Raw genomic sequence first — 27,534 nt, forward strand, 5'->3', positions numbered from 1 at the left:
GTACATGTTGGCAGGCCTCTCACGCAACCCCTGACAGTTCACCAAGCCCCACTCTTTGAGAAGCACTGATTTAGACCAAAAAAGTACGTAAAATTCCGCCCATCATTTTACAAATAGGCCGTATTTGACCTTGAAACAGAGTACCATAAATGAGTACATGTTGGCAGGCCGCTTACGCAACCCTCGACAGTTCACCGAGCCCCACTATTTGTGAAGCACTGATTTAGACCAAAAAAGTACGTAAAATTCCGCCCATCATTTTACAAATAGGCCGTATTTGACCTTGAAACAGAGTACCATAAATGAGTACATGTTGGCAGGCCGATCATGCAACCCCCGACAGTTCACCGAGGCCCACTATTTGAGAAGCACTGATTTAGACCAAAAAAGCACATACAATTGTGCATATTTTTTTATGAATAGACCATATTTGACCTTGAAACAGAGTACCATAAATTAGTACATGTTGGCAGGCCTCTAACAGTTCACGGAGCCCCACTATTTGAGGAGCACCGATTTAGATCAAAAAAGCATGTAAAATTCTGCATATTTTTTTTTACAAATAGGCCGTATTTGACCTTGAAACAGAGTACCATAAATGAGTACATGTTGGCAGGCCGCTTACACAACCCCCGACAGTTCACCGAGCCCCACTATTTGAGAAGCACTGATTTTGACCAAAAAAGCACGTAAAATTCCACCTATCTTTTTACAAATAGGCCGTATTTGACCTTGAAACAGAGTACCATAAATTAGTACATGTTGGCAGGCCTCTTAACAGTTCACCAAGCCCCACTATTTGAGAAGCACTGATTTAGATCAAAAAAGCATGTAAAATTCTGCATACTTTTTTTACAAATAGGCCGTATTTGACCTTGAAACAGAGTACCATAAATGAGTACATGTTGGCAGGCCGCTTACGCAACCCTTGACAGTTCACCGAGCCCCACTATTTGAGAAGCACTGATTTTGACCAAAAAAAGCACGTAAAATTCTGCATATCTTTTTACAAATAGGCCGTATTTGACCTTGAAACAGAGTACCATAAATTAGTACATGTTGGCAGGCCTCTAACAGTTCACCAAGCCCCACTATTTGAGAAGCACTGATTTAGACCAAAAAAGCATGTAAAATTCTGCATATCTTTTTACAAATAGGCCGCATTTGACCTTGAAACAGAGTACCATAAATTAGTACATGTTGGCAGGCCTCTCACGCCCCCCTGACCGATTCCTAACATCTTTACCTTTCTGTTACCTTTCACCCATCCTTCTATGTTCAGTCTGTTGCCAAACCCCGTCAATCGAAGCAGACGGTCGCCCCCAAGGTGTCTTGTTTTTTTTTCCCACGACGGTTACGAAACATGATTTGGAACCACTCTAAGCCTCCCGGTCCTGGGATTTTGGTTTCTGTACCGTTTCAAGCCATTGCACGCAGATTAGGTCATGGCGTCCGACACAAACTCAATTTATGATGGAGCTGACCCGTAGTCGCTAAGCAGAAAGACCCGGTCTCCCTTAATTGGCCGTGCAGTTCACCGTGAATGTGATTAATCGCCGCTCAATTAGCCACTAACTCCTCTGCCGATGTATACCGGAGACGCTGAGAGCTCAAGTCCCCCCAAGTCCCCCAAGTCCCCCAAGTCCCCCACGACTGCTTTAATGACTTTCCCCAACACTTCATGTTTTATTTTTACGTCTCCAGTGCTCAGCGCAAACTGCAAAGGACACCCTGCTAGCTAAAAGGATCAATTATGCATGCCATGAAATATGGATATCTTTTGTTTATTCCATCGGACTGCTCTGATATCTTTTTTTTTTTTGCTCCCCACCCAGTGATTCATGGAGAAAGATATACAGGCGGCATTTGTTTGACTGCGACCAGACGATGTTGATCTTGGACGGCTCCGACGAGCATGACCGACCGATGACTTCCTGAGTGACATCACCGGGAGTCCAAGCGATGTTTCTTTTGGCACCTCCAAACAATCCAGTAAATCCTTTCACAGTTTCAAGATTTTAGCGCATCCGGGATTCGGAGAGCAAAGTCTAAACGGCGGTTTGGGGTGTTCCTGTTTTAAAGGCATTTGATGCCGATGGAGCTGCAGGTTGCAGGGATTAAAGAGCAAAGGGAGGACCCGTGTAGTCCAATTCAAACAGCGCCTGGGGCCTGTGTGCTACTCCTCCCAACAGGTTATGGGAGAACTAGTGATGGATTTTTTATTTGATTGTCGGGAGCCTCTAATAGCCTCTTAAAAAGCCTGACTTGACTTCTGGCATTCTCTTTCAATATACTGTAGTTCCGAAAATACTCCAATAACGAAGGGATTCTCAACTGGTGGGTCGTGGGTGCACAAAAACAAGGGGATTTTATTCATCCGAAAATAGTCAAAAGTCTCCTATTAAATCAACAAATCTCAATTCAGGGTTGGGAACGAGCATTTTTAGTAGGTCCTGGGAAAAATACTTTCACTTTATTCTGAATGGGGATTTTTAAAATGCAAAAACCGTCCAAACTTTTATGATTTGTTCACTTTTCTTAAATATTGTTGTAGTGTATTATCGTGTTACACAATTTCACATTTGGAAGTTTTGTGATGGCTCTGAACGCTCAGTTTCAGAGTTTTCTTCTAACACTAGCTCACTGTGATGTCACAGGGGGCCAGACTTCCTTATATGGTCGTGCCTGGCTGTTAGCTGTACAAGCTGACTGGGACCAATCACAGCGGAAGGGGCATACCCGGAGACGGCCCGTGGGTGGAAAAAAAAAAATCATGAATAATAAATAAATAAATCCAAGAAAATGCTGCAAAATCTGGAAGATCTAGAAAGCTTTCTGTATGTGTTATTGTGTGTGGCTGCTCTATCGGAGTCCACAACTCGAATAACTAAATGTATAAATGCAAAAAAAGTTACAGAACAATTTTCAGTGTGTTATATCTTTACCTGGACCACAAAAAGTTGGGCTTTTATTGTGAAGTAGATATTTCATAATGCAAAAAAGTCCAAATATTTTATGAAAACCGGTAATTTTCAACTTGGGTGCTTTTATTCTGAAGGGTATTTTTTATGTGAGCTATTCATAGTCCTTCAGGTCCAACACAAGCGAACGCAAATGGAACACATGAACTTATATGTAAAGGTATACAACCCGCAAGGCATGCTGGGTAACCTCAAGGTAGCCAAATGGAGTCTTTTTATGAAAGAAGAGAGAAAGTTGTCTTGACAGCGGTCATGATGTAAACCAAAGCCAAAAGCTCCAAGGTGGCTGAGCCTCCTTGTTGTTTATCTGCGTGCCGACTAATTCCATCCGAGCCCACGGACTCGGGGCCTGGCCACTGACCCGAAACACGGCGAAGCCACATGGAGACAGATAGGGCTATTAAAGCGGCGTAATGGAGGCAGAGAAGTGACACCAATTAGATTAAATGTGCTAGATATGCACCAGGCCTTCTCATTTTTCTCCTGGCCCGAGAAGCACTCAGACCAGGATAACATACGTTAATGATCTCATTAGGCTACACAATTCCTTTAGTCCACGTAGGGAAGGTGTCATCAGTTGTGACATGTACACAAACACAACCACACGCTCGTCAAAGTGTGCACTTAGCGGCCTAATCCGCAGCCTGCATGATATTTCAATGAATATTTCATCCCGGGCCACACAGACGGTGCAGGAGAAACGCGGAACATGCTCACGCTTGCGCCCTTTGAATTATTAAGCGTTTAAAAATTGTCTTCACTCCCCGGCGTGCTGGTTGCATTAATTAATATACCGTAGTGTCGTTCCAGAAGCTGCAGAACCCCGATGGAGTTAGACTCGGTAAAGCTATTTCCATGCACTCTGGAGAGCATTTAGGCGGCCATGTTGAACAAAAATGTAAAAAAAAAACCCTAATAAGGCAGGAAGTAACATTAAAAGTCATAATAATAATAATAATACACCAGGCACACTTTGATAAGTAAATATTGATTTATTTGGTGTCGTTGTTTGTTTGACCCCATTATCTGCAATCAGCAGCACATGCTCTGACGATAATGAAGCTGTCGATGGCCGTGTGTCGCAATCAATAGCGTTTATTGCGTAATGAATACAAACAAGTCAATTCCATAATATCAACAATAACACGCAAGATTAAAAGACACAAGACCATAAAAATGAATACGGTTGTCCCTCGCCACTTCACCACAGTTTTTCAAAATAAATTCATAAATCAAAGGTCGAACTCTAAATGTATTTTTCATCACAAAACGACCTTGTTAGCTTATTAGCTTGCTAATACATGAAAACAGGAAACGGAAGTCAGCGCCATCACCTGTCTATGATGTCATCAGCAGTTGAGGCTGTAGTTCTTTGCCAACTAACACAGTTACGCCACAAAAGGCAGGATGTTGCAGCCAGATCAACACCTTCTTGTTTTGCCATGAGTTATTTCTTGAATTTCTTGTATTTTTTTCTTACTTGTTTGTCAGGTAAGAAACTCCATTCTGGTTTATTTTGCAGCGGTGATCAAAAGAAAAGCGGCAAACAGTATTGAGTTCAAGAAGCAACTCATGGCAAAACAAGAAGGTGGAACCGCTTGTGGGCACGTCTTTGGCAAGTATTTAATGAAGGTAAAAGTTCATTTATCATTTGTAAGTTTGGATGCATTTTTAGATGTTTTCTTTAAAACTGATTTGGTTAGAGTACGTTTTGGTTAGAGTCGGACCTCCTGACGCTAACCAAGGTTCCACTGTGTGATGAATCGGAAACAGGTAAAACACAAAAGAACAGGTTGCTGTGAAAAATACCGTGAACATTTCAGATGATTTGATTCGGAATGTGTGAATAATAAGCGTCCACACGTCTTTTGTCATTTCAAAGTGATGATTTTTTGTCTTTTTGTCAGGTCATAGCCAAAGCGCATCACAAAGACTTTGACACTAAAGTGCACACAGCGACCGCTATTCATCTCGCGATCACGTTTCATTCCTCCCTTCAATCATATCGAGTGCTACGACCATTAGCCAGTCATTCTTTTATTCATTCGCTCCCGCTAACAATTACACTGTTTTTTGGCTTTTTTTTTCTTTCTCTTTCTTGATGATTTTTCTAGCTCGACCTTCAGATGGAGAGGAGAGATAAGCCGAGCTCGGAGCGTCAGCACCATGCTAATAAAGCGAGGCTCACACAAAGAAAATATGTTTCCAAGCTATTTTAGTGACTTGCAGAGGCAGCTTTACCTGCCGGTTATTGTGCCCCCAGGGTGGATTTGACTTGCAGCTCTTAAGACGCTCCTTCATCTTCATCACTGTCTGGGATGAGAGTGTGTGTGGTCGTCGGTATACCGTGCGGTGCATACTATGTGGCCACAACATTAGGTACACTCCACTTAAAATGCCTGGAGAAAGATGATCATGCGGACTTTTTGTGACTTATAGTACATAAGCGGTGTATGATATTGGTGTAGCAAGCCGGAAGGTAAACCTCGGTTTTCATGCGCCCCACTTCTGGTATGATTTGGTTTTCATGAAAAATGTTGGAATGGGATTTGCTTTTTTTCCCGGCTTCTGATTGGCTGAAACAGCCATGACAGCTTTAGAATGTGTTTTTATGTGGACGGACATTTTTTATTTGATTCCTCCGGATGGGATCTATTCTGCTTTTTTCCATTTTTCTGACCTATAAATGTTTTCTGAATGTTGTATTGAGCTCTGAAATGGCATGGCTCTGAACGCTCCATATGGGCATGCCCAGGTACTAGCTGAATTGGACCAATCCCCATGGAAATCTAAGGAAATACAGCTGGAATAGGTGCAGTTTGTGGAAGATCTTGAGAGATTATTGTGTGTAGCTGCTCTATAGGAGTCCACAGCCCAGTACAAAGGGCCCAAAATAAGCGTAATAGGTCCCTTTAATTCCTGGTGGAAATTGTCCCTTATCCTTCTGGATTTGTCCTTAATTTTCCAGGAAATGTCATTTTATTTTGAAAGGTAAATGTATGATTCAGGTCAAATATAACCTAGAGTTATAATAATCATAATATTATGATATTAATAATTAATAATTCTCATCTCTCATGTCTTGCCTTGCTTGTTTTCTTTTGTGATTAAGTTCATTATGCTGCTGGAAAAGTGAATTTCTCTTGCAGATTAATAAAGTATCTATCTTTCCCAAGGTTATTCAAATCAGACTGAACAAAAAAAAACGGTGGTTCCATCCCAGGATGAAACCTACTCAAATATGCATTACACAAGCAAAAGTATTGGGCCATGCAATCACTTCTGCATCCAGGAAGTCCAAATGGAAGAAATCCCATACTTTGAGAAAAGTATGATTTGATGATGAACGCTTTGTTACCTCAAGATCAGACTGAAATATATTTGAAATGATGGATTCCAGATAATCAGACATTTTATCTCGTGCTGTCCTTGCCGGTGGGAATGGAGGCAAAATAAAGTTGCCACAAATAACAGAGGCTGAAGGGACACAAAGACAGAACATCATTTCCTGGCCACAATCAAAGCAGACGATGCTTAATGAGACGGTGTCATCATCGGGAGGGCCGGTTGGCACCAAGAATTTAGTAATGACCCCCCCCACATTTCGTACCCCGTCATAACATCACCCGCCCTAAGAGGGAACACCCCCAAATTTTTAAAACCACTGTATTAGATGCACATATATGCGCCTCACAGCAGCTATGGTGCGTTCAAGGACTGCCGTACCAAATCATGCTTCACTGAAAAACAGTAGCAGTGATGCATAAAAATTGTGTGCCATGTATGCTGTTCATTTGACCTGTATTATCACGTATTTATGAATTATGCCTGATGATGAATGGGATGTCTTTTCTGCTCATTTTTAAAAATTTGATTAAAAAATTTAGAGTAAAAACATAAAACATAAAAATTACATATATAATATTTTAGATTTACATTTTTTACTAATAATATTTTAATATATGTATATATATTAAATTAAATTTTTTTTTTTTTTAATTTTTTTTAACCATAAATTGCAGTGCTGTGAATGTTGAATGACATATTTCCATATATATCACATAAACAGTTAAAAAGCGCTTTTGAGGAAAACAAAGCCTGCATCTGCAGTCCATCTCAGTGATGTGAATGGCGTTGCCATGGACACGCGTGTGCGAATATGCACTGACCAGTTCATCAATGCGTGCACGCAGTCAGGCTCTTATCAATGCACTCCAGAGCATTTGATGGCTTTGGGATCCCGCCCCTCTTATTATAGCCGTGGTCACATTAGTGGGAGGACGGCGTGGGAGGAGGGGAGTGAATCTGCTCCCAGCATCATTCAGAAATTTTGCCAAGAGGACGTCGACGGGGAAATGAGATGGCTGGAGCTCTTTTGACTTTTTTTTTTTTTTTTTTTTTTTTAATCCAGCAATAGAACTCCTCACAGTGATATGCGTTCACTCTATTTTACCTTCCCTTGATATTTTGGCTCCATCTCTGTGACGAAGGCCCTCCGTTTTCCATTTGGAGAAGCTGGCGTCTGGAGATAAGCGCACTGAAAACAAACGCACACACAAACACACAAAGAAGATGGGACACTGAGAATGACTGTGATTAGAAATGACTTTGACGTGACCGGGTGACCTTTAGCTGGGAGTCCGCTATAAAAAAGCGGTTAAAGCTAAATTAGTAGCGACTTTGTGTTGGGGCAGGGGAGGGAGTGCCCCACCTGAACCAGCAGATGGTGCTGTTTGCTTCTTTTCATGTCAAATTACTCACACCGTGTAAATATATATAACCGTACATACATATTCATACAGTAAAAATTAATTTAATTACTAAATAACCACATAAAGCCTTTGTTTATTCATCATAATAGATTAGCTGAATTTTAATGATTATATTATTAAAAATACCAATTACGATTACAGTCGATTACAGTCAGGCTAAATCCCAGCTAGTACTGATCGGCTAGTACTGCCTTTTACTCACATTTTTGCGAGGCCAAAGTCTACCTTTCCGCATTTGTGACTCATTCCCTACAAAAAAAAAAAGTGCAGGGACATTTTGACAGCTAAAAAAAAGGAATGTCTGACTCTCATTCTTAATCAATAAATCTCCAGCAGATGCTGCATGAAGCCTTTTTCTTCACTCTTGCATGAGTCCGGAAAATTGCATTGTGGATGTAAAACGTGCAACAAACAACAAACACCGGAAAGAAAAAGATGCTGAGTGCAGCTATTCCACAGTAGCAAAACACAATTGCAGCTCATTTCACAATTTTTTTCATTTTTTTTTTTTTAACTTTGTGACACATTAAGGGCTTTGTTCATCTCTCAAGCTCAGTCATCATCTGTCATCATTTGAAAAGTACAATTATCACTGCTTGCAACGCACACGACAGTGTCGCCTGGAGTGTCAGTGACATTATGACAGTAATAAATGCTAAAATGAAGATGAGAAGTGACTTTGCTTATGCCAGGGGCAACAATCACAGTGAATATTAGCTTAATATTGGATTTTTATACCGGAAATCAGCCACTTGAAGGAAAACCGCACTTTTTGATTTTGCCCATCATTTTTGATATGTAAAAAATACTTTTAACATGACTTAAATGCATATTATGTGTTCGGAAATGCACTTTGCACACGTAATGTTGTGTATCTAAAAAAAAAAAACACGGAAGGAAGTAGTTGACAACCCCTGCACGAGAGGGTGCTCGTGAGCCGGTTTGATTTTAAATGATTTTTTATTTTTTAATTATTAATAAATTATTTTTTATTTTTTAATTATTAAATTTTTCGCTTGTTTTTGATAGTTTCGTTCATGCTCACGAAAAAAAAAATCATTCAAATAAACGTGTGTAACATTGCGCTGTCATTTTGTTCTTCCGGTTTTATTTGACAGTCTTCTTCCGGTCCCACACGTGTTCGTAATTAGTCCCGTCCCTTCAGCACCTGGTGAGTATACCGCACAGCGTTCCTCTTCTTCTTTTTGGAAGTTTTTTTTAAAATGTCCACGCTCTTTTGAGCATTTAACCACACTCAACTTTCTTTGTCAGGGTCCTCGGAGTCGAGTTGTGTCCCGGAGTGGCGCTTGAATGTGTGTTGTCTCCAAAACGGCCTCGTTATTGGCTTGTTTTACGCCCATACAGATGCGCCATCAAACTTAATGACAACCTGAAGGTGAATACCATTATGGATTCATGTCTATGTTTAACAGCGGGCTGCGTGGGAATGGCTCCATGTAAAATGCCAAAGATATAAAAAGTACAACATAAAAGTTAAGATGCTAATCTAAATACAACAGAATGCATTAGTTTAATGAGGTTGTCGGTCCTTAAGCAGCATAATATATGATATTTACCTTCAGGAATGGCTTTCTAATGATTTTGAGGATGTAGCATTAGATGTGTTTGGCTAGCTTCCTGACACAAGTGGTTTAAACTGTTTTTTTGTTTTGTTTGCAGTCATTCAGGTCCATGGGGATCGAACCAAAGGCGAGTGGACGACTTCATGGTGAAAGATTTTTCCTCAGGTAAGCCTCCGTTTGCCTTGTCGGCCATTTTGTTCAATAAATGGTAGCTGCGTATCAAATTGAATACCTTGCTTCCAAAATATATCAACCATGCTGTTTACATATAGAAACCAATTCTATGTACTATATGTTGTCTAAATGTGGTAAAATACAAATAAAGTATTCAGAAGACTCAAATACTACATGGTGGTGATATGTAGGAGTCAATAATGTAACTGTTTGAGACACACAAGCACCAGATTTGATATTTGGAACAACAGGGTTTTATTGCAGGTTTGAATGATCTCACAACAGGGACGATAATCCCTAACTCGTACTACTGTAACTAAAACTCAACCTTGATGTCACTTTCTATCTGCCCCCCATTTCCCCAACCTTACCTGAAGACTTTTACAGCAAAAGCACAAGTTTTATGTAAGTCTTAAGTTGCCTATAGGGGTGTTATTTCATGTCTAGAGGGCTCTAATAATGTATAGAAATAAGGAATCCTACTTTGTGGCAATCCTGGATTCCTCCCTGGTGAGGAGTACTGCACATGCCCAGTTCGTAGGAGGTCAAGGGTCAGACCTATGACACCATGGAGGTGTCACCACAAGCCTGGGAACGCCTTGCTGTCCTTCCAGTGTGGAGACCGGGAAGTCTGGGCTTCCCCGAGACGTCTGGGTTGCATGGAACAGGTACTGTTGTTTCGGATTATGTCGCTTTGAATGTTTTTTTTTCGTCACACATCAATTTTTTGCACTTGTTCGGTGGTCCATGAACGCATCGTAGTGGCTGAGAGACGCAAAAGTGACCCCCCCTCCCAGACTGATATGGAGCTGCGGTGACAATAGTTGCATTAATTAACTTACACTTACAAAGCCTCAATGTCATGTCTAAACACGTTTGGAAGTCAGGCCCACTTTACGGGTCAGTTAATCCCCCCCCCCCCCCCCCGTCCCTCAGCGCGCCTCCCTCGGTGCCCAAGCGCTTGCAAAAGAGCAGACTTCATCTGCAGCAGGTGCGGCTCTAATGATGCTTTGATGCCATCTGTCAAATCCCATCACTTGCTGTGGCGCCTGACATTTCCGCTGATGGCTCCTAGCAACGACTTCGCCTCGGAGATAGGCGCTACATGCTAACAATAAGGGAGGGAAAAACAACAACAAAACAACAGCTGCGAATTTGCGACACGCCCTCCGGCAGATTTGACGACGTAAAGAAATGACGTTTAATTAGCGGCTTGGCAAGTTTTGATTTTTCTCCAGTGACACTTCCGTGTCGTCACGGCATTAGTTGATGACTTCTGATTGGTCTGTCGCGACGCCACATGTCCAGAAGGCGCCCACTCTTCCTCCCAACCGGGCTAAATTTGTACTTTTTAGTTTTCTGAAGTCAACACTTGGTTAGTCTGGCGGACTAACTTGTAATCATCGTACTTGTGTGTGATGTGCGGGGCGCTGCTTTGTCCCGGGCGGTCCCATCAGAGTCAAGTGGTGCAGAGTGATTGCCTTCATCGTGTCAGTGATGGAGATAGAACACAACACACTGTCCTTGTGCAGTGTGTATCAAAGGCACAACAATAGCCATAGAAAAAAAAAAAAGACGGCATGTGTGTTTGTCTTAAGTATCCAAGGCCTTCTGTGTCCTCAGTGGGGATTTGGGCCTTAAAAGGCGTAGCCAATTAGTGTTTTTGTTTTTCTTTGGGCATCAAATTACAAAAAAAACGTGGAAGTCAAACACTTTTTTCATCATTTATTTTGGGTTACTAAATAATTTATCCTATAAGATCAATCCGTTTAAAGTGTCAAACATAAAACTTTGAAACACTGCATTGCAAAGTACTTTTGGGTCATATTTATTGAATTTAAAGAATAATATAATGGTTTAATTTCATTTCAACGTGCATCAGATTACAATTGAAGAAGCAAAGCTGATTAAATCCTACCCCTCCATCTGGTACTTTTACAAGCAGTAACTGTTACATTTGTTCACTTCCTGCTTTCCTAATATAGATTTTTTTTTTTTTAATTTTTTTTGTCACGTACCGAAGTACAAGGTGATATGACCATACAATGACATAATGGGTACCATAGTAACCGTCAATATAGTGATATGTATGTATATGTGTATATATAATATAGCACATCATGACTGGTTCAAGACTCTTCATCCTAGTATTTACATTAGAAGGCAAAATGTCAGGCAGGGCTTGATGTTCTCTTTCGATTTTGGGTCAACATTTCCAATAAAAGTGACCCACAATGGAAGCTAACAAGGTCAAATATTTTTGATTTGTGACTATTTGGGCATTGTCATTGATTAATTGATCAGTTATGTAGACATGGCCGCTGATTGATGCAATTAAGTCAAAATCAAGCATGCTATTTGCTGACTCGGTCACCCCCCCATGATGAATACTGCAGTTAAGGATAAACTGTAACAATAAGTTAGCACTTTTCCCGGGCCTGCTAACGATATTTCCCAGGCTGCAGCTGCTGAATGCTAATAGTAAACGGCGATGTGGGTGTCAGACAGCTGACATGTGTACTAATAATGAACGTCAATGTTGTTGAAGGTGTATTCTGTCCCCTGATGGCCCCTAATCAGCTCCGCTCGGTCGAGCTCGTCCCACCTGGAGCAGCGGCCTACTGATTTCCTGTCAGAGGGTCGAGCGTGCCGTAATTACGCTCTCCATTTGAAATTCCATCACTCTGCTTTTGGCACCCAAAAAAAATGAGATGCGCCTCATTGAGATGTAGGTGGGGACGCCGCTGTGGGATGTAGTCGACGGTAAATTTTCAATTAAACACACGGTGGCCTTGCTGGATTGTTTGCGACCCGTGGGAACGATCCGGGGCACTTTAAAGGGGCCTCGCTGAGATGCGTGAAAATGCCTTTGCGTGCTTGGAGAAGGTGAAAAACACGACTCGACTGGAGGGATGGGCTTTTGACGAAAGAGATGATGGGGGAAATTCACAAGAAATTACTACATAAATTTCTGTTGTTGCTATTATTGTATTTATCATGTTTAGTGGGATGGGGCGAGGACCTCAGGACACCTGTTATAGCATCCCTAAAAGGTCAATAGGGGATTGGTCATCAATACATTTCGCACAATCCGTAACTGTGTGAAAGCTGAGAAGCAATATTCCCATTGGAAATGAATGGGCCGATTATTTGGCTCCCCCTAATGGTCAAAAGCGACATTGACATTGTTCATTACTGTAATATTCTTATTCTACAGGGTGGCATGGATCAGGAGGGAGTGGTTTCTTTAAATGACTGTTGCTGGTTCGATTCTTGATCCCGCTATAATCATTCACCTTATTTATGCAGTTTAATATTCAGTCATATTTTTGCTTTTCACTATTAAAATGTTGTCATTTTTAATCTGCTAAAAACGAGTATACAAATTAAAAAAAAAAACATTCACAGGAGTGAATGTTGGCGTGATAGACGCAGCAGTCATTTAAAAAAAAAAACCTTAAACTGTATTATGGAAAGCAGGAAGTGAACAAATGTAACAGTTACTGATTTACTTCTTCCTACTCCTTTTGGACATTTGGAACCGTGAGCTGATTATGTGATGCATTCAATTGAGTGCAATCAATCAATTACCATTACCATTAAATTGTGCCCACTCCTGGTGAAAAATATTTTACAACCTGGTTGCTGGTTCAACCCTTGTCAGCGAATAGATTTCTAGGGTGTCATTTAGTATTTCAACAATTTTTACTGAAAATGCTTCATTTACTTATATTGTAACAATTTGGATTGTTGTATACTTCCAACAATAGTACGCAATTGGGTAAAAATCCCTTTGCAAAGACCTTGTCGTTTCCCCCTAGTCAAAATGCCAATAGAGCAGTTTGGTCAAGTGAACAATGAGACAAACGGAACGAGGGAGGCGGGAAAAAAAGAAAATAGAATAATCCCGATGGGATGCAGACATGTGAATTTCCCAGCAATATTCGCCAGAGATATTTCTGGCTGGATGGGAATGGCAAGTCGCCATCGCTGAGGGAGGCGATTCACTCCTTAATTCACTTTGAGAGGACGTGTAAGCATCTTCACGGGGCTTTTCATGTACAGTATGTGTATGTTTGTCGTTTGCCAGAGGCTTGGCAAGAGGAAGAGGAGAGGGGGGGGGGGTGCTGAAGGCTTTCTGAGTCAGCCACACACACACACACACACACACACACACACACACACACACGTTTTGCTTGACTTCCCCTCACCTGCCCCGTGGCCTCCTACCTAGAGACAGACGTGTTGGCCCACCTTAGCCTCCTCCCTCCTTCCACTCTGTCCTCGGTAGGACAACATATTCTCACTGCTACCCTCTGACAACACTCCTTATGGACGTTGTCCCCTACACACACACACACACACACACACACTCTGACTCAACAGACGAGAGCTTGAGGTAACCTTGACCAGCTCCTGGGATTCATCATCAACATCGAAACAGCTGTAACTCCAGCGGCACCCAGTAGACCCCCGTCAAGGCCGAGGAATAGGACCAGATGAAAGATTTTCAAAAGTTACTTTTTGGTTTGTTTTGTATAGTTTATATATATTTTTTTAGATATCTTTAATGAATTACATGAAGGACCACTGTGGTAACATGTAGTATTGGGTTTTTTTCCATTATTAGTAGTTGCTCTCATCTTATTGTTTTACCTTTTGGATCTGCATAATCGACCTTTGCGTTCACTTTAAAATGGTAGTTTTGCTACTTTGCTAACCATAGTGTTTCCAGCAGTAATGGGCAGTTTGCTTCCGAACAGCATTACAACATTGGTTCTGTTTTTTCTGTGTTGTGCAATATATTTAAAATGGTGTGACCTTTGATGTCCTACCAGATTGGCGCATCATTATTAACTAGGCGGGATACGCCGCCCTCTCCGCGCCGTCAACCGTCGTGCGTGTTTTCATTCCCTCGCCATGTTTGGGTGATCCCGCGCTCATCGTGTTCCCCCTGTCTTGTTTCATAAATAAATGCAGCGTGCCCCCAGTCTCCCCTCCCCCCCCCCATCCTGTCCGCATTGTTTTTCGCCAGCAGTGCTGCGCCAATACGGCTCGTCTCGGGGAAATGTGCATCTGCATCACCTGTCACTCTCGGGGAGGCGCAGCGGGCGGCGCTTGATTGACGTCTGGATCGGCTCGCCATGAAGGGGAGACGTCTCGCACGGTTCAGCGGACCAAAAAACGTGCAAAGAGAAATGAGAACATTTGTGGGCAAAAGTGTGAAGACAAAGGGGGGGGGGGGAGCAATGACTGAATTACTGTAGTTTCCGGTTTATAAGAAGCGCCGACGTTTAAGATGCACCCACTAAATTTAGAGAGAAACGATTTGTACATATGTAACCGGCAAAGGACTATACAGCGCACAAGTCCACGTCAAAGTCGCTTTTTGTGGTGCGCACAAGTCTGAGGACTAAACAGCTCTTTATTTGACAGGAACGTACCATGGGCTATGGAAAAAGAAAATCAGAAAGCCTGACTCGGAGTTATCTTCAATCATCACACAGCAACTTAACACCAAAAGGTACCTAAGAAATAAAATACCAAGATGAGTTTAAAACAAAAAGTCCCAGCAATGCTACATATGTCCACTAGAGGGAGCCAGATGAGCCTGGAGGGAGGCTGACGTCATTGCAGCATCGTAACCAATGCAATGCTTTGTTGGGAAGCTTTTAAAATGTATATAATTTATTTTAAACTCATATTGGTACTTGTATGTCTCAGCAAATATTCCTTGTATATTCCTTTGCTATATCGAGTAATGACCTCCTGCGAGTTGAAAAGCTTGTCGTAGAGCTCGTAATTGGCTCCTGCCAAAGACCGACCTACCATTTCCTACCTTAGTTGCGAGTGGCCCAGTATTTAAACGATTAGTAGTAGTTCCGAAGTAAAGGAGATGTCACAAGATTCGAACATAGCCATAAATTAGCTGCAGGGATGTATAAAATGGAGGATTAGCGTAAGGTAAATGGCCGTGTGAATTCTATGCTACTTAATCCTTTTCATTGCATACTCAGGCCTTCCATGTCCGAGTGAGGAGCATCCGTCATATTTTTCCAATCTGTCAGCCTCCTCTTTGGTGACATTCGACAACCTTTTTTCGAGCGTGTGCTCTCGTGTGATTCCGCCATGTCGCGCAAAGGTTGGTGCCCGCAATCTCGCTTTTGAAAAATCAACTTTTCTTGCAAGTCAAAGGTGGGCGAGATCTTGGAAAGGATGTGATTTTTTTTTTATGACTGAATGGAAAGCAGAGGCACACGCGGGCACAAGTCAGCTAAAATATTTCAATGCCTCCGCCGAGAATGCTACCCATGCAAGTGCTCCCTGCCTTAAAAACGACACTCTTTATGTTATCTCCTACAAAGGGAATCATTTAACAGTCGCATTCTGCTGTGTGGGCTTTCAGTTGAAAGTCAACCACAAAGTTAACAAGTCTCACTTTGCAGTTTATTTGTTATTATTTATTCATCGGATGACGCGTCGGCGCTCTCGACAAAGCGAGGTCGTCGTGCTTGTGTGATGACAGAAGGCATAAAATGGCTGAAGTCACTGGAAAAAAAAACGATTCACCTCGGAGAGAAACATTACGGCGGTTTGAAAATGTGTCACACAGGGACATGACTTTTTTTTTTTCCAAAAGAGTGGAAACTTGACAGCTTTGTGACAGTCTCCATGGCAACGGGGAGAGGGCCTCATTAGAGTGGTATAGCAGAAGAAATGTTTTTAGGTGGAGGGGAATGAGACCTGCCAGCACTTACGCATTTTACGTGCTCGACATGCTTTGTACGCATTTTTATGTCACATCGCCTGGCTCCTCCCCCTGCAAACCCGCTTGCTAGCGTGACGTAGACATCTGAAAAAAAAATCCAACCTTGCCACCCTGAAAGACTGCGATTGGTCGGCTTGTAGAACATTATTTACCTGTTAACGACCTACTAAAAACATGTTTTAAAATATTAGAGCCCCCAAGACATGAAATAACACCCCTATAGTCACCTTTCCACTCAATTTACCCAATATAGTAGACAGGAAGTGATTTCGGGGTTTCAGTTTTTAGCTCGACGTGGGTTTTTCTGTGCCTGTTAGATCATGCAACCCCCGCAATAAAAGCACGTCGTTGCGGCGATCAGGTCTGGTGCTTGTGTATCTCAGCAAACATTACTGATACCCAGTAACCGGTGTCAAAAGCGTCTTGTGAATACTTAATATTTGTACTTTTACTTCATTTAGCTGCAGTGATAGACATCAACACGGGATTGTGCGCTTTGCTCCAGAATCATCCAATCGAATAGCCGAGGGCTGCGATTATGAAACATATTTGCTTCAAAATGACACGTTTTCTCAAGCGGATCTGGTGGGCTTGTCACTCACTCCAACAGCGTTGCAGTATTATGGCCCACCCCCCCTCAGCTTTTGCAATATATTCCCTCACACTTACAGTTTTACACCTTGTAATATTTTCACGCCTACATACTAATCCTTTATGGCGAGCCATATTTTCCCCAGTGGGAAACTTCCACGGTGGCACGGAGACACAATCTGATGAAATAAGTAAGAGCGAAAGCGATGCGGTGTAATAATTAGTTTCATATGATACTTGTGTTTGGAATGTAATCTTATGCAAATCCATTTTTATTATCATATTTGTGTAAATATCACAGTAGAAGGCATTTTAATTCGGGGGGTGAATGCGACCAAATCATGAACTAATATTCAACTTGCATTGCATATTTCTTTGTTAACTCCATGAAGTGCCCCCAAGTCGCGGCATAATTGAGAATAATGACAAAGCAACGCCAGAGGCAAAGATCTGTGGGGGCTTCAAGTTGCATCCTAAACAAATCATTAGCCGGGAACATTTCCACTTAATTCATGGAGGAAAGTCGGGGGGGTAAAAAGTAAGATGCTCTACTGAGGGCTCACCTTTTGGATGCAAATGCGTGCACTTTGACTTGCTAATGCCGATATAAACAGTGTTAACATTTACAAGCGTTTATCACATGTCATAAAAACTCCGATTATCAATACGCAGGAAGGCTCTTTTTCTGCAAATATTCTTTTAATGATCACACAAAGGCCATTTTTAAGAGCACTCATTAAAGTCGTCCTCGCGCCGCATCTTTCATCTTCGTGCCGCCGTCCCGGGCAACATCATTAATATGAGTGGAAGTGCATCCGGCGCAGGAAGCTCGCCACGACGAACGTGCAAAGCAGGGAATTAAGATGTGCTACGACAGGAAGAGAGGACTTTATTTATGGGAGCATCCGGGATGAGCAGGAGGAAATATGACGGCGATACCCGGGGACAGCGCCCACATCGGGGGAGAGCATTCCCAGCTGCCCGCGACTAATGAGCAGAGCATTAATGCTACGGCTTTAAGAAATGAAACCTCATGTTGTACTAAGTGTCTTGTCTGGGGCTGCATGAGTGCTACCGTAATTGGGGAGCTGCGGTTCATTGAACGAAACAGGAATCTTGACAGGTATTGTGAAATATTGAAGCGGAGAGTAGTAGTTTTCCAACATAAACACATCTGCTGAAGGTGGAGTGGGCAAGTAGGTCTCCTCTGGACCTGAACCCCCCCCCCCACCCCAATCCCCGTTTAGGACCTTTTAGCGCAGGACCGAGCGCAAGGTGTCTAACCAGCTTTGTGATGTCATCTTGGAGGAGTGGAAGAGGATTCCAGTGCAGTCCTGGTGAACTCCATAAATACATTTTTTAACATTAGAGCTCTCTAGCCATGAAACAGCACCCCTATAGTCACCTTTATACCTGTAGTGCACATTATAAAAGGGAATAAGACTTTTCCGTTGCTGTAAATGTATTCTGGTGCAGACAGGAAGTGATGTTGCGGGTTGGTCCGGGAATAATGTAGATAATGTACGTTCCCAAGTGGTTGAGTCCGGCTGGTTTGTTGTTTGAATCGTTCAAAAAAAAAAAAAAGTTCAACCTTGGCGCGACTCTAGGCCCACTCTAGTTTGTGGTGTGTTGTCGTTGCAAACACTGGGATTTGCTAACGGCCCACTTTGCCCCAGAACGAAACGTGACATGGATTCTCCAAGTTTTTAGGACCACACCCACCCAGACTGTCAAGCTCCTAAAACCAACCTGGCCCCCCTGTGGCGTCTGGTCTCGCCACAGACTAATATTTACTAATTGTTGAAGCCCAAGTGTGTGTGTGGCAGCATATTGGTTGAGCCGCCATGACACTATGTTATTATTTTTATTTATTATCACTCTACTTGAATTATTCAGTGGCATTCATTAGTACAAGAGCGTCTATTTTATATTAAACTTCCCCCATTCTATGCATCCACACTAAGCCAGGAGAAATCATGTATTTTTACTTTGTTTATCTTGGAAAAAAAAAGCACAATAAGCTGATGATTGTGATGAGCGTGTCGGATTCTAATGGCATTTAGCTGCCACACGCACGCTCCCGTGCCCATCAGCCGCTCTCATTTGTCACTATTAGCTGTAATATGAAAGATTCCTCATCTCATCCTGCAGGGCTAATTTGTTGGAGCGGGCCGAGTGGAGCTTCAGTGACTGAGTGTGAAATGAGAACCTTTTGCATGGCGGCAAATGAGTCCACAGTGACAGCCTTCGCATATTTAAATGAACATCTCTTCATTTCGCCATGTGATATATAGACACATGTAGCTATAACTGGCTTTTGTGACTGACATGGAGTTGTTTCTCCAGGCTTTCTCTGTTGTGTGCCGCCCCCCCCCTTCCCCTCACCCAAGCACCCGAAACCCCCAGCTGTACACTTTGACCTCCCACTCATCTTTGATCGAGCGTCAAAAGAGCTCCCTCTCCGTCGTCGCTCAGCTTCACTCGGCAAACTCTCGCATCTCGCTCAAAATTCGGGCCCCCGAGTCGCTCGATGTGAGCTTCTGACAGTCTGTTTGAGGCGGCTCCCTGGTTAAGTCCTCTGAAGAGAGAGGATTTGTTTGGAATTCGCTCAAACCAGATAGAAACCAGCTTGCGCGGCCAAGGACTGGCAGCGAGGTTGAGTTTGTTCATGTAATTAAACTGCAGAATGTGATGGGATCAGCGCATTTCAATGAATTACACGAGGCGGCTTGTAGTGTTTGGGTGTCAAACTATAGTCCTGGTCACTTGTTGCTAGGCGGAATTCATTGAGTGGAGATGCTTGATGTTTGCTTTCTTATTAAAAAAAAAAATAGAAAAATAAAAAATACAAAAAATAATAAAATAAAATAAATATAAAAAATGATACAATATTGAAAAAAATATAAATACATATTTAGTAACACAATTTTAAGGAAAATTTATATTGTAGTCCACTACAATAACATGTTCTTTTACTTTGTTGCTAGGCGGAATTCATTGGGCCACATCAAGTGGAGATGCTTGTTTGCTTTCTTTAAAAAAAAATCTAAATATAAAAATAGATAAAAAAAATAGAAATACATATTTAGTAACACAATTTTAAGGAAAATTGATATTGTAGTCTACTACAATAACATGTTCTTTTACTATGTTGCTAGGCGGAATTCATTGGGCCACATCAAGAGGAGATGCTTGATGTTTGCTTTCTTATTTAAAAAAAAAAAAAAAAATCAAAATATAAAAAAATAAAAAATAGGAATACATATTTAGTAACACAATTTTAAGGAAAATTTATATTGTCGTCCACTACAATAACATGTTCTTTTACTTCGTTGCTAGGCGGAATTCATTTGGCCACATCAAGTGGAGATGCTTGATGTTTGCTTTCTTTAAAAAAAAAAATCAAAATATAAAAATAGATAAAAAAATAAAAAAAATGGAAATACATATTTAGTAACACAATTTTAAGGAAAATTGATATTGTAGTCTACTACAATAACATGTTCTTTTACTACGTTGCTAGGTGGAATTCATTGGGCCACATCAAGAGGAGATGCTTGATGTTTGCTTTCTTACAAAAATAAAAGAAAAATTAATTTAAAAAATACATAAAAATAAAATAATAAATTAATAAAAAAAAATAGAAATACATATTTAGTAACACAATTTTAAGGAATTGATAACATGTTCTTTTACTACATATGACAGCTCAGTCTTGATACCCTGATGAAACGCTGGACTATACAGTTTCTAAGCTGGACTCAATGGGCACCTCATGGTTGGAGTTTTAAAGCAGGGGGTCCAATACACGCAGTCATAGTCAAATATATCCAAGTAAAAAGGTTCCTGAATCCAGTCAGGAAACAAAATATGGGAATCATCACAGGATGCTGCAAATAAACTGCGAATCTTCCATGTGATGTTGAGCAGGTATGAGTGGGTGGAAGAGATGTCACTGTTTTCTTAAATATTCCTCCTCACAGTGCACAATGTTGTTTACAAGCCCCGACCTGCTCCTGTTTAACATCCAACACAATCACATGTGACACTTCTCAACACCTTAAACCCATTTAGCAATAAAAAATGTAAAAAAAAAAGCGCGGTGAGGTTAGCGAGGGCAGGAGTAGAGCGGTGAATGTCACATCAATGTGCACATTTGGATCACGCCGATATCCGCTGATCTCCCGCTGATCCCCCTTGGTTAGTGGGAAAATATATTTTTCTATCTTTGAACTCTGTACGATTGATTCCCAGCGCAGGTTCACTCCCATCTTTGCTTTGTGTATTATCCTAAGTGTTGCATATGAATTCACAGTCACACACGCCCTGCATTGCAAAAAAGCAAACACCTTCAACTTTTAATGCTGCATCACACTGTTAGTGGAATATCCGTTTTTTTTTTTTTTCATTCCAATTTCTCCAAACTGGATGCAGCTCACACATTCCGGTGCCTAAAAAGAACACGAAGCTCAGTATTGACAGTCACAACTTGAATGTGGCCTGATGAGAGCTCAGCGGTAGGAGCAGGAGCCGGGGGTGCATGTCACCGCTCCTGCGCCTGTGACATCTTGTTGGGGCCCAGAAAAGCCTCACCGCCATCCACCCGCCCTCCCGCTCCCCTCCACCTTTTTGCATTAACTCCCAGCTTGGAACAAGAACATGCTACTTGTGTGCGCTCGGCAGCCTCCTTGTTCTCTGGCCTCGCTGTAACGCTGCAATGCTTCCGCATACCAATGACTGGAACTGGTGGGAGATCCTCCTCTTCCTCCTCTTCCTCTGTGCTGCCAGCCACCCAGGTGTGACTACATGACGGGGAACAGGAACTCTTTCCGGCCTGACTTTGACATGCAAGCCCTTATTATTATTATTATTATTATTAACCCCGGCTTCCCATAAGCTGTTCCTGTTTATATTTATTTTATTCCCAATCAGTCGTTTTTATGCAACTCATGCAAACAATGTGTCAGTTTGTCGCATAAGGCCAACAGTGCCAGCTCTCCCCGTCCTTTATGCGCCGTTTGAGGCAGTGGAATTCAAAGGAAAAAGCCTAGCGAGTATACAGTGTTTTTATTTTTGGTGGAAACGTGACCCATTTTCGACCCGGCAACGTTCCGCGTTTTGAGCCATCCCAAACTTTTCAGGGCTTACTTCGAAATTCCTAAACCTCCATGATCTGAAACTTTGGCATGGCTTTAATTTAACTCGAGAATACAACCTTCTAGCTACATTTCTAGATCGGAGAAGTAATCAGCCATGCCATGCCCGACATGTTCTCCTCCCATTAATTGTGGAAGTGGTAATTTTTTTTTAGCTTATTTTGTACTTCTTCCCCACTCCATTTTAAACACCAAGTTTAGAACAAATAAATACGAGGCTAACTAGTTAGCTTGCTAGTGTGCTTTGTGTTCTGAGCGGCAGGAGTCTCTTATGTACCTGCAGTGTGACGCTACGGGCAGTACAGCAGAGCAAGGTGTTGTAAGCAAAGAATATAGGGTTGTTATTTAATGTCAACAGGGCTCTAACCCCGGTACAAAAACCATATTTAGAAAGTCATAAACAGTCGATGATGTTCATGTAATTAAAAGTTTGGCATGTGTTGGCCGACCTCATACGTGTTATAAGCGTGATGCTGTTATTTTATCCTCCTAATAAGAGTGGTGATTCTCACTACAGTTTATGTGAGAAGGGGGGGGGGGGGGGGGGGTGGTGGGTGTTGCGTCCTGAGGCTTGACAAATCTGCACAGTGTTTTCTTTTTAAAGCACTTTGACACGGCTCCCATGTCACAGCAGCAAGGTCCGCATATGGGAGCACCTGCTGTGGCCCTCCGCTCTCCTCTCGGAAATTACTCCTGGAGTCTTAATTAGACGGCGGATTCTGCTTATCGCAGCTTTTTGCAACGCTCGACAGGTCCAGCTAGGCTTTTTTTTTTTTTTTTTTTAATAGTTTGCAGTATATCGCCCAAGCAGGGGTGAAAACAACAACAAATTGTGTACTGAACCGGACAGCACATAATGTTAATGTTTGACGTCTGCGTCATCGTTTGACACGAGATCAGCTTGATTGACTGCGACACACTCATCTCGGAGAGTTTTTGGGCTAATTTGAAGTCAACTCGGCACAAGTGGCTGAGTCGTTGTTTTGTGACCCTGTTTGTGTTGGATGAGCGCACCGTTCCTCTCTTGGGAGCAGCCTACAGGCATCCCACAGATCTGACACGCAGCTCCGCACGCTCACACTCAACCAGCGAGCGAGGGAAGCGGGAATAAAAACAACACACACAAGAAAAAAAAAAAAAAAAAATCACTTCCCTGAGAATCTTGGCTGAATACATTAGTGATGAATAAACTCTATTCTCCCCCGCCCCACCTGCCTCCTAAGCGTGGGTCAAAATAGGTAAGGATGACGCGTACGATGAACTCCCTCGGGATGGAGGAACATCCTGTGTGGATGGCTGAGATTCACACTTTTTATTCAGTGTAATTATGCATTCAATGTAAATATCCAACAATATGTGACAACATAGGAACTGTTATGATGGAGTGCACCACCATCATAAACATCTGAAAAACATCTGGTCATATTTCTAACGTTCTTCACCAGGAACCAGGAAAAACCTGCCAACCGCCGAACACAAACATGGCTGCATGTTTTTTTACTTTTCTCTAATTGTCCTAAACGTTGCTCCCAAGCCTCAGAATCAAATGGTATGGTCCCGCAGTCTTATGATGTCACCTTCCGTGTACCAGGAAGTGGCCTGTTGGCTGCTCACTGCTTCATCTTTCTTGGATCCCATCTTCTTTTTGGCGTTGTTCATGTTGGAAGCGTGACCCCCCGCCCCCAAAACCCAAGAGTCAAAAACGGTACAGTCCTATCGTCACCCAAAGTAAACCATTTAGCTGCTAACCGCTAATTGCTGTTGTTAGTGGTTCAACTTTCTGGGATCGTTGCACTCCAGAGCACCCAGTCTTCGTCTTTTTGCCGTTGTTCATGTTGGAAACATGCCCCCCCCCTCCCCCCAACCCAAGAGTCAAAAATGGTACAGTCCTGTTGTCATCACCCAAAGTGACAATTTAGCTGCTAACCGCTAATTGCTGCTGTTAGTGGTTCAACTCTCTGGGATCGTTGCACTCCTGAGCACACAGTGGTCTTCTTTTTGCCGTTGTTCATGTTAGAAACATGCCCCCCCCCCAACCCAAGAGTAAAAAATGGTAGTCTTGAATTTAAATGTGGCCTTTTAGCTGCTCACCGCTAATTGCTTTTCTTTGCGTTCAACGTCAACATGATTAGAACCAATTAGACTGCTTAGCCGGTTCCGATGCACGTATAGATCCTTTAAGAAGTCGCTGCCTATAGGCTTATGGTCCCCCCCCACAACGACCCCCCCTCGTGACACCGAAGCACCTCAACACTCAGTGGGACGTCTTAGATGACGGAAGGCGCTGAAATGTCAAGGGAAGGCTAGAAGATGAGAGGTGATGGCAAAGAGAGGAGGGTGGGTGGGTGCGTGGGTGACCCCCCCCCAGGGATCCCAAAGTGTGGTGTTGTGTGCCGGGAGAGGCCAGAATTAGTAAGCTACTCCTTTTTTTTTTTTTCTCTTTTTAATCTGATTGGAGTTCATTCATGCAGAGGAGCTGCAGCACCTTGCAGAGCGATGCACAAATAACACAACGGCATGAGGAGAAAAGAAATAAATATATATATATATATATATATATATATACGGACGTGTGACGGGAATGTAGATGGCGTCACGGGGCGCTCAGAAAACAAGACGGCTGGAGCGAAAGTAATTGAACAAGGTAGACGGTGTCTTAACAAACCCTCCCTCTATGTTTTGGTTTGCAGCATCCTGAAAAGGCCAGGAAAAAAAAGGCACGGGGGTCCATACTTCCGCCTCCATCCAACAGCGAGGGTCACCCCTGCTTCTCTCTTCCGCTCCGCTGCAGCCGCTCAACACGCGCTGTAATTAAAACCACAGGTGGGACCCATAACACTGGCTGGCTGCTCCCAGCACGCAACAGGTACCATCTGGTACGGCGTTTCCATCCTCCCCAAAACGCGAGGGGTTAAAGCATCAAAGTCCCGCCTCTTTTTGATCGCAGCACCTTCGGGGGAATGATATCCATTGTCTCCCCCCCCCCCGGAAAAAGGGTGCGGCGGGCGGGCGAGAGCCACCTGTTCGTCCAGTGACCGCGTAACCCCGCCGCGTATCCTGTTTCCTGGTAGCATTTCTTCAAACGCCTGCCCGCTCACCAGTTTGTGGGGAGATCCTGCAGTGCTGGTTTGCCGCGCTCCGGTGCGCCGCTCGCTTAAGCGAACATGCTCAGTACACCTTGAAACATGGACGACGTCTGGAGAGAGGGCGAGCGCAGTCTGGGTCACGGCACACAGCGAGGCGTTGGAGATGATGGACCGTGCGGGGCGCCTTTGTTTATGTACTGTATAGTACTGTACGCTATAGTATGCTATTTGTGTAATGGACATAGAACAGTAAATTGGAGGACAGGAGTTTGAACACAATAATTATAAAGATGGTAATAATTGGCTTTTCCATATTAAAACTAAATAGTAATAACTAGTTTCATATCATTTTTGAAGGTGAAGGCCATTTGCCAGCCGGCGTAGTGAGCAACGCTCCTGTTATAGACCATCTTTGATGATTGGCCCATCTGTTACATAAATGATCTACGTTCACCCCCTCCCGAATAGTTTATTTGACGAGCCCTACACTCTGACGGTAATGGTAAAAAATTAAATACAATAAAAACATTCTGGATATGTTTTTTCTATTTTTTTTCACAGTTTGACTTTCAAAATAAAAGTAATAAAACAAATGTATGTTAATGTAAATATATAGACATGTAAATATATATGTATAAATAAAACTAAACACAGTCATTCAATAGCGTGAAATAGTGTGTATATATAATTTAGAAGTGTATATATACTGTTTCAAAACAAAACTTTATTAGTGACAACATTTCAGTTGTTCTTGTCTTTCCCTTTTTCTGTATTTTTCCACATTTTTTCCTCTTTTTTTGCTGACTTTCATTTCTACAATGCGCTGCAGGGTGATAAAAACGACGAGCTTCGTGCCGCAAACAATCCCCGGGCCGCACTTTGGACACCCCCCTGCCGCAGCCAGTGTTCTAAATTCATTAGCTGTGTTAGCGCTCGGCTAGAAACGGCTCATTGGGGACGGGGGGGGCGCGGAGAAGGACAGACTTTAACCCGGGGCGTTGGCAGATTGCAGATGTCTGCCTCTACTCGCCGCCGTCATGGAGCAGCCCCCCCTCCTGGCGGCGGTGCGAGGAGCCACAAAAGACCCCGGTGGGTGTGCCTACGTTTGTGTCGACACTACGGCTGTTTGCGTGTCAGTTTAATGAGCTTTGTGCGCGCCGGTTTAGACAACGTGTCCGCAGCATCTGTTGGAAAAATGGCGGACTGAGGCGAGGCGAGGGGTGGTGCGGTTGCGGGGGGGACTCTGAATGAATCGATGCTCGGCTGTGGTGCAAATTATTTAGGAATATGCAACATGACAGCCACTATTACCTTGCATGTGACCTTGATCCTCATCCTTCCCGTTCCCTCCCTTCTATTTGAGGGGCGGGGCTAGAGTGACACACCAGTCAGTCAGGCCCGTCTCTGCAGGGACATTTTTAAAAAATCCAAGTCCAACATTTATTGATGGATTGAGATTCGCTGTGCGACCGTGACGTCCCGTGTCGCTTTGGCCTTCATTTCCTATTTCCCACTCGCTTCCTTCTCCCGTCTTTCCGCCGCACTTTCCCCTCGCTCTCCATCATCGCCCCCATCTGTTCTTTACCCCCGCGCGTCATATCTCTCTGCCCCCTGCCAGCCGTCTCTCCACCATCCACCGTCTTCCTCCGTCACCTCTCCTTGCGCGCCCAGCGAGGACCTCTCGGAAGTAGCAGCCCCGGAATTCTGATCAGCCACTTTGTGGTCAAAGAAGGCTCGCCAAACTGCCTTTCCAGTGAATCAATAGTTCTTTTGGCCACGGTTAACACCTGTAACCTCTGCATTACATGGAGGGAAATGGAGCGGAATAGCAAACACCTGACTTATACTGCAACTCATTGTTAAACATTTCCCTTTCTTCTCGTCTGTTCAGTCAATAACGGGACCAAAAGCGCCATAGTCGCCATACGGATGCGTCATGAAGTGATAAAGTGAGCCAGATTCTCTTGGATGCAGCCATAGAGATAAATAAAATTGCTATCTAGGTCATTTTTACGGCCCAAAGCAACTTCTCCTTCCCTGCCTGCCTGCCTTTTTCCGTGTGTTGCTGCATGGCGTCTGTGGAACATCAAGGAGATGAAAACGCTCCACATCCTGTATATGCAACACTCGCGCGGAGAAGTTCACTGCAGTGGGGGGGCCCCCTCGGAGCGTGCATAGCCAGCCCCGCATTGTTGCACCGACACACATTACACATGTAAATCCACACGTCATGCTGGCTTTATATACTCGGTTGTTGCAAGAGCAAGGAACCGTGTTTGCTAACTTAGCTTACATGGAGTTAAGTATGTAAGGATTACATTTTGAAAATTCATTTTCATTTAAATATTATTATATTGTTAGCCGTCTAACGCATATGATACTGGTGCTACATTTGAAGCTAACAAAGTTAAACAGGAAGCTT

At 42.9% G+C, this 27,534-nt stretch overlaps 1 long non-coding RNA gene across 2 annotated transcripts in view; it reads left to right on the forward strand.

The window, feature by feature from the left end:
• Positions 1–8,954: 8,954 nt before the first annotated feature.
• Positions 8,955–27,534, forward strand: part of LOC144894412 (uncharacterized) — a 79,648-nt gene continuing 61,068 nt past the window's right edge. For both annotated transcript variants that reach the window (XR_013627371.1, XR_013627370.1), the window contains exons 1-2: positions 8,955–9,149; positions 9,434–9,501. This is a non-coding gene — a long non-coding RNA (uncharacterized LOC144894412). The remainder of the gene's footprint in view (positions 9,150–9,433; positions 9,502–27,534) is intronic.

The sequence above is a fragment of the Doryrhamphus excisus genome, linkage group LG5, assembly GCF_037039965.1.
Source record: "Doryrhamphus excisus strain RoL-2023G ecotype Guam linkage group LG5, RoL_Dexc_Guam_v1.1, whole genome shotgun sequence".
Classification (NCBI taxonomy): Eukaryota; Metazoa; Chordata; class Actinopteri; order Syngnathiformes; family Syngnathidae; genus Doryrhamphus; species Doryrhamphus excisus.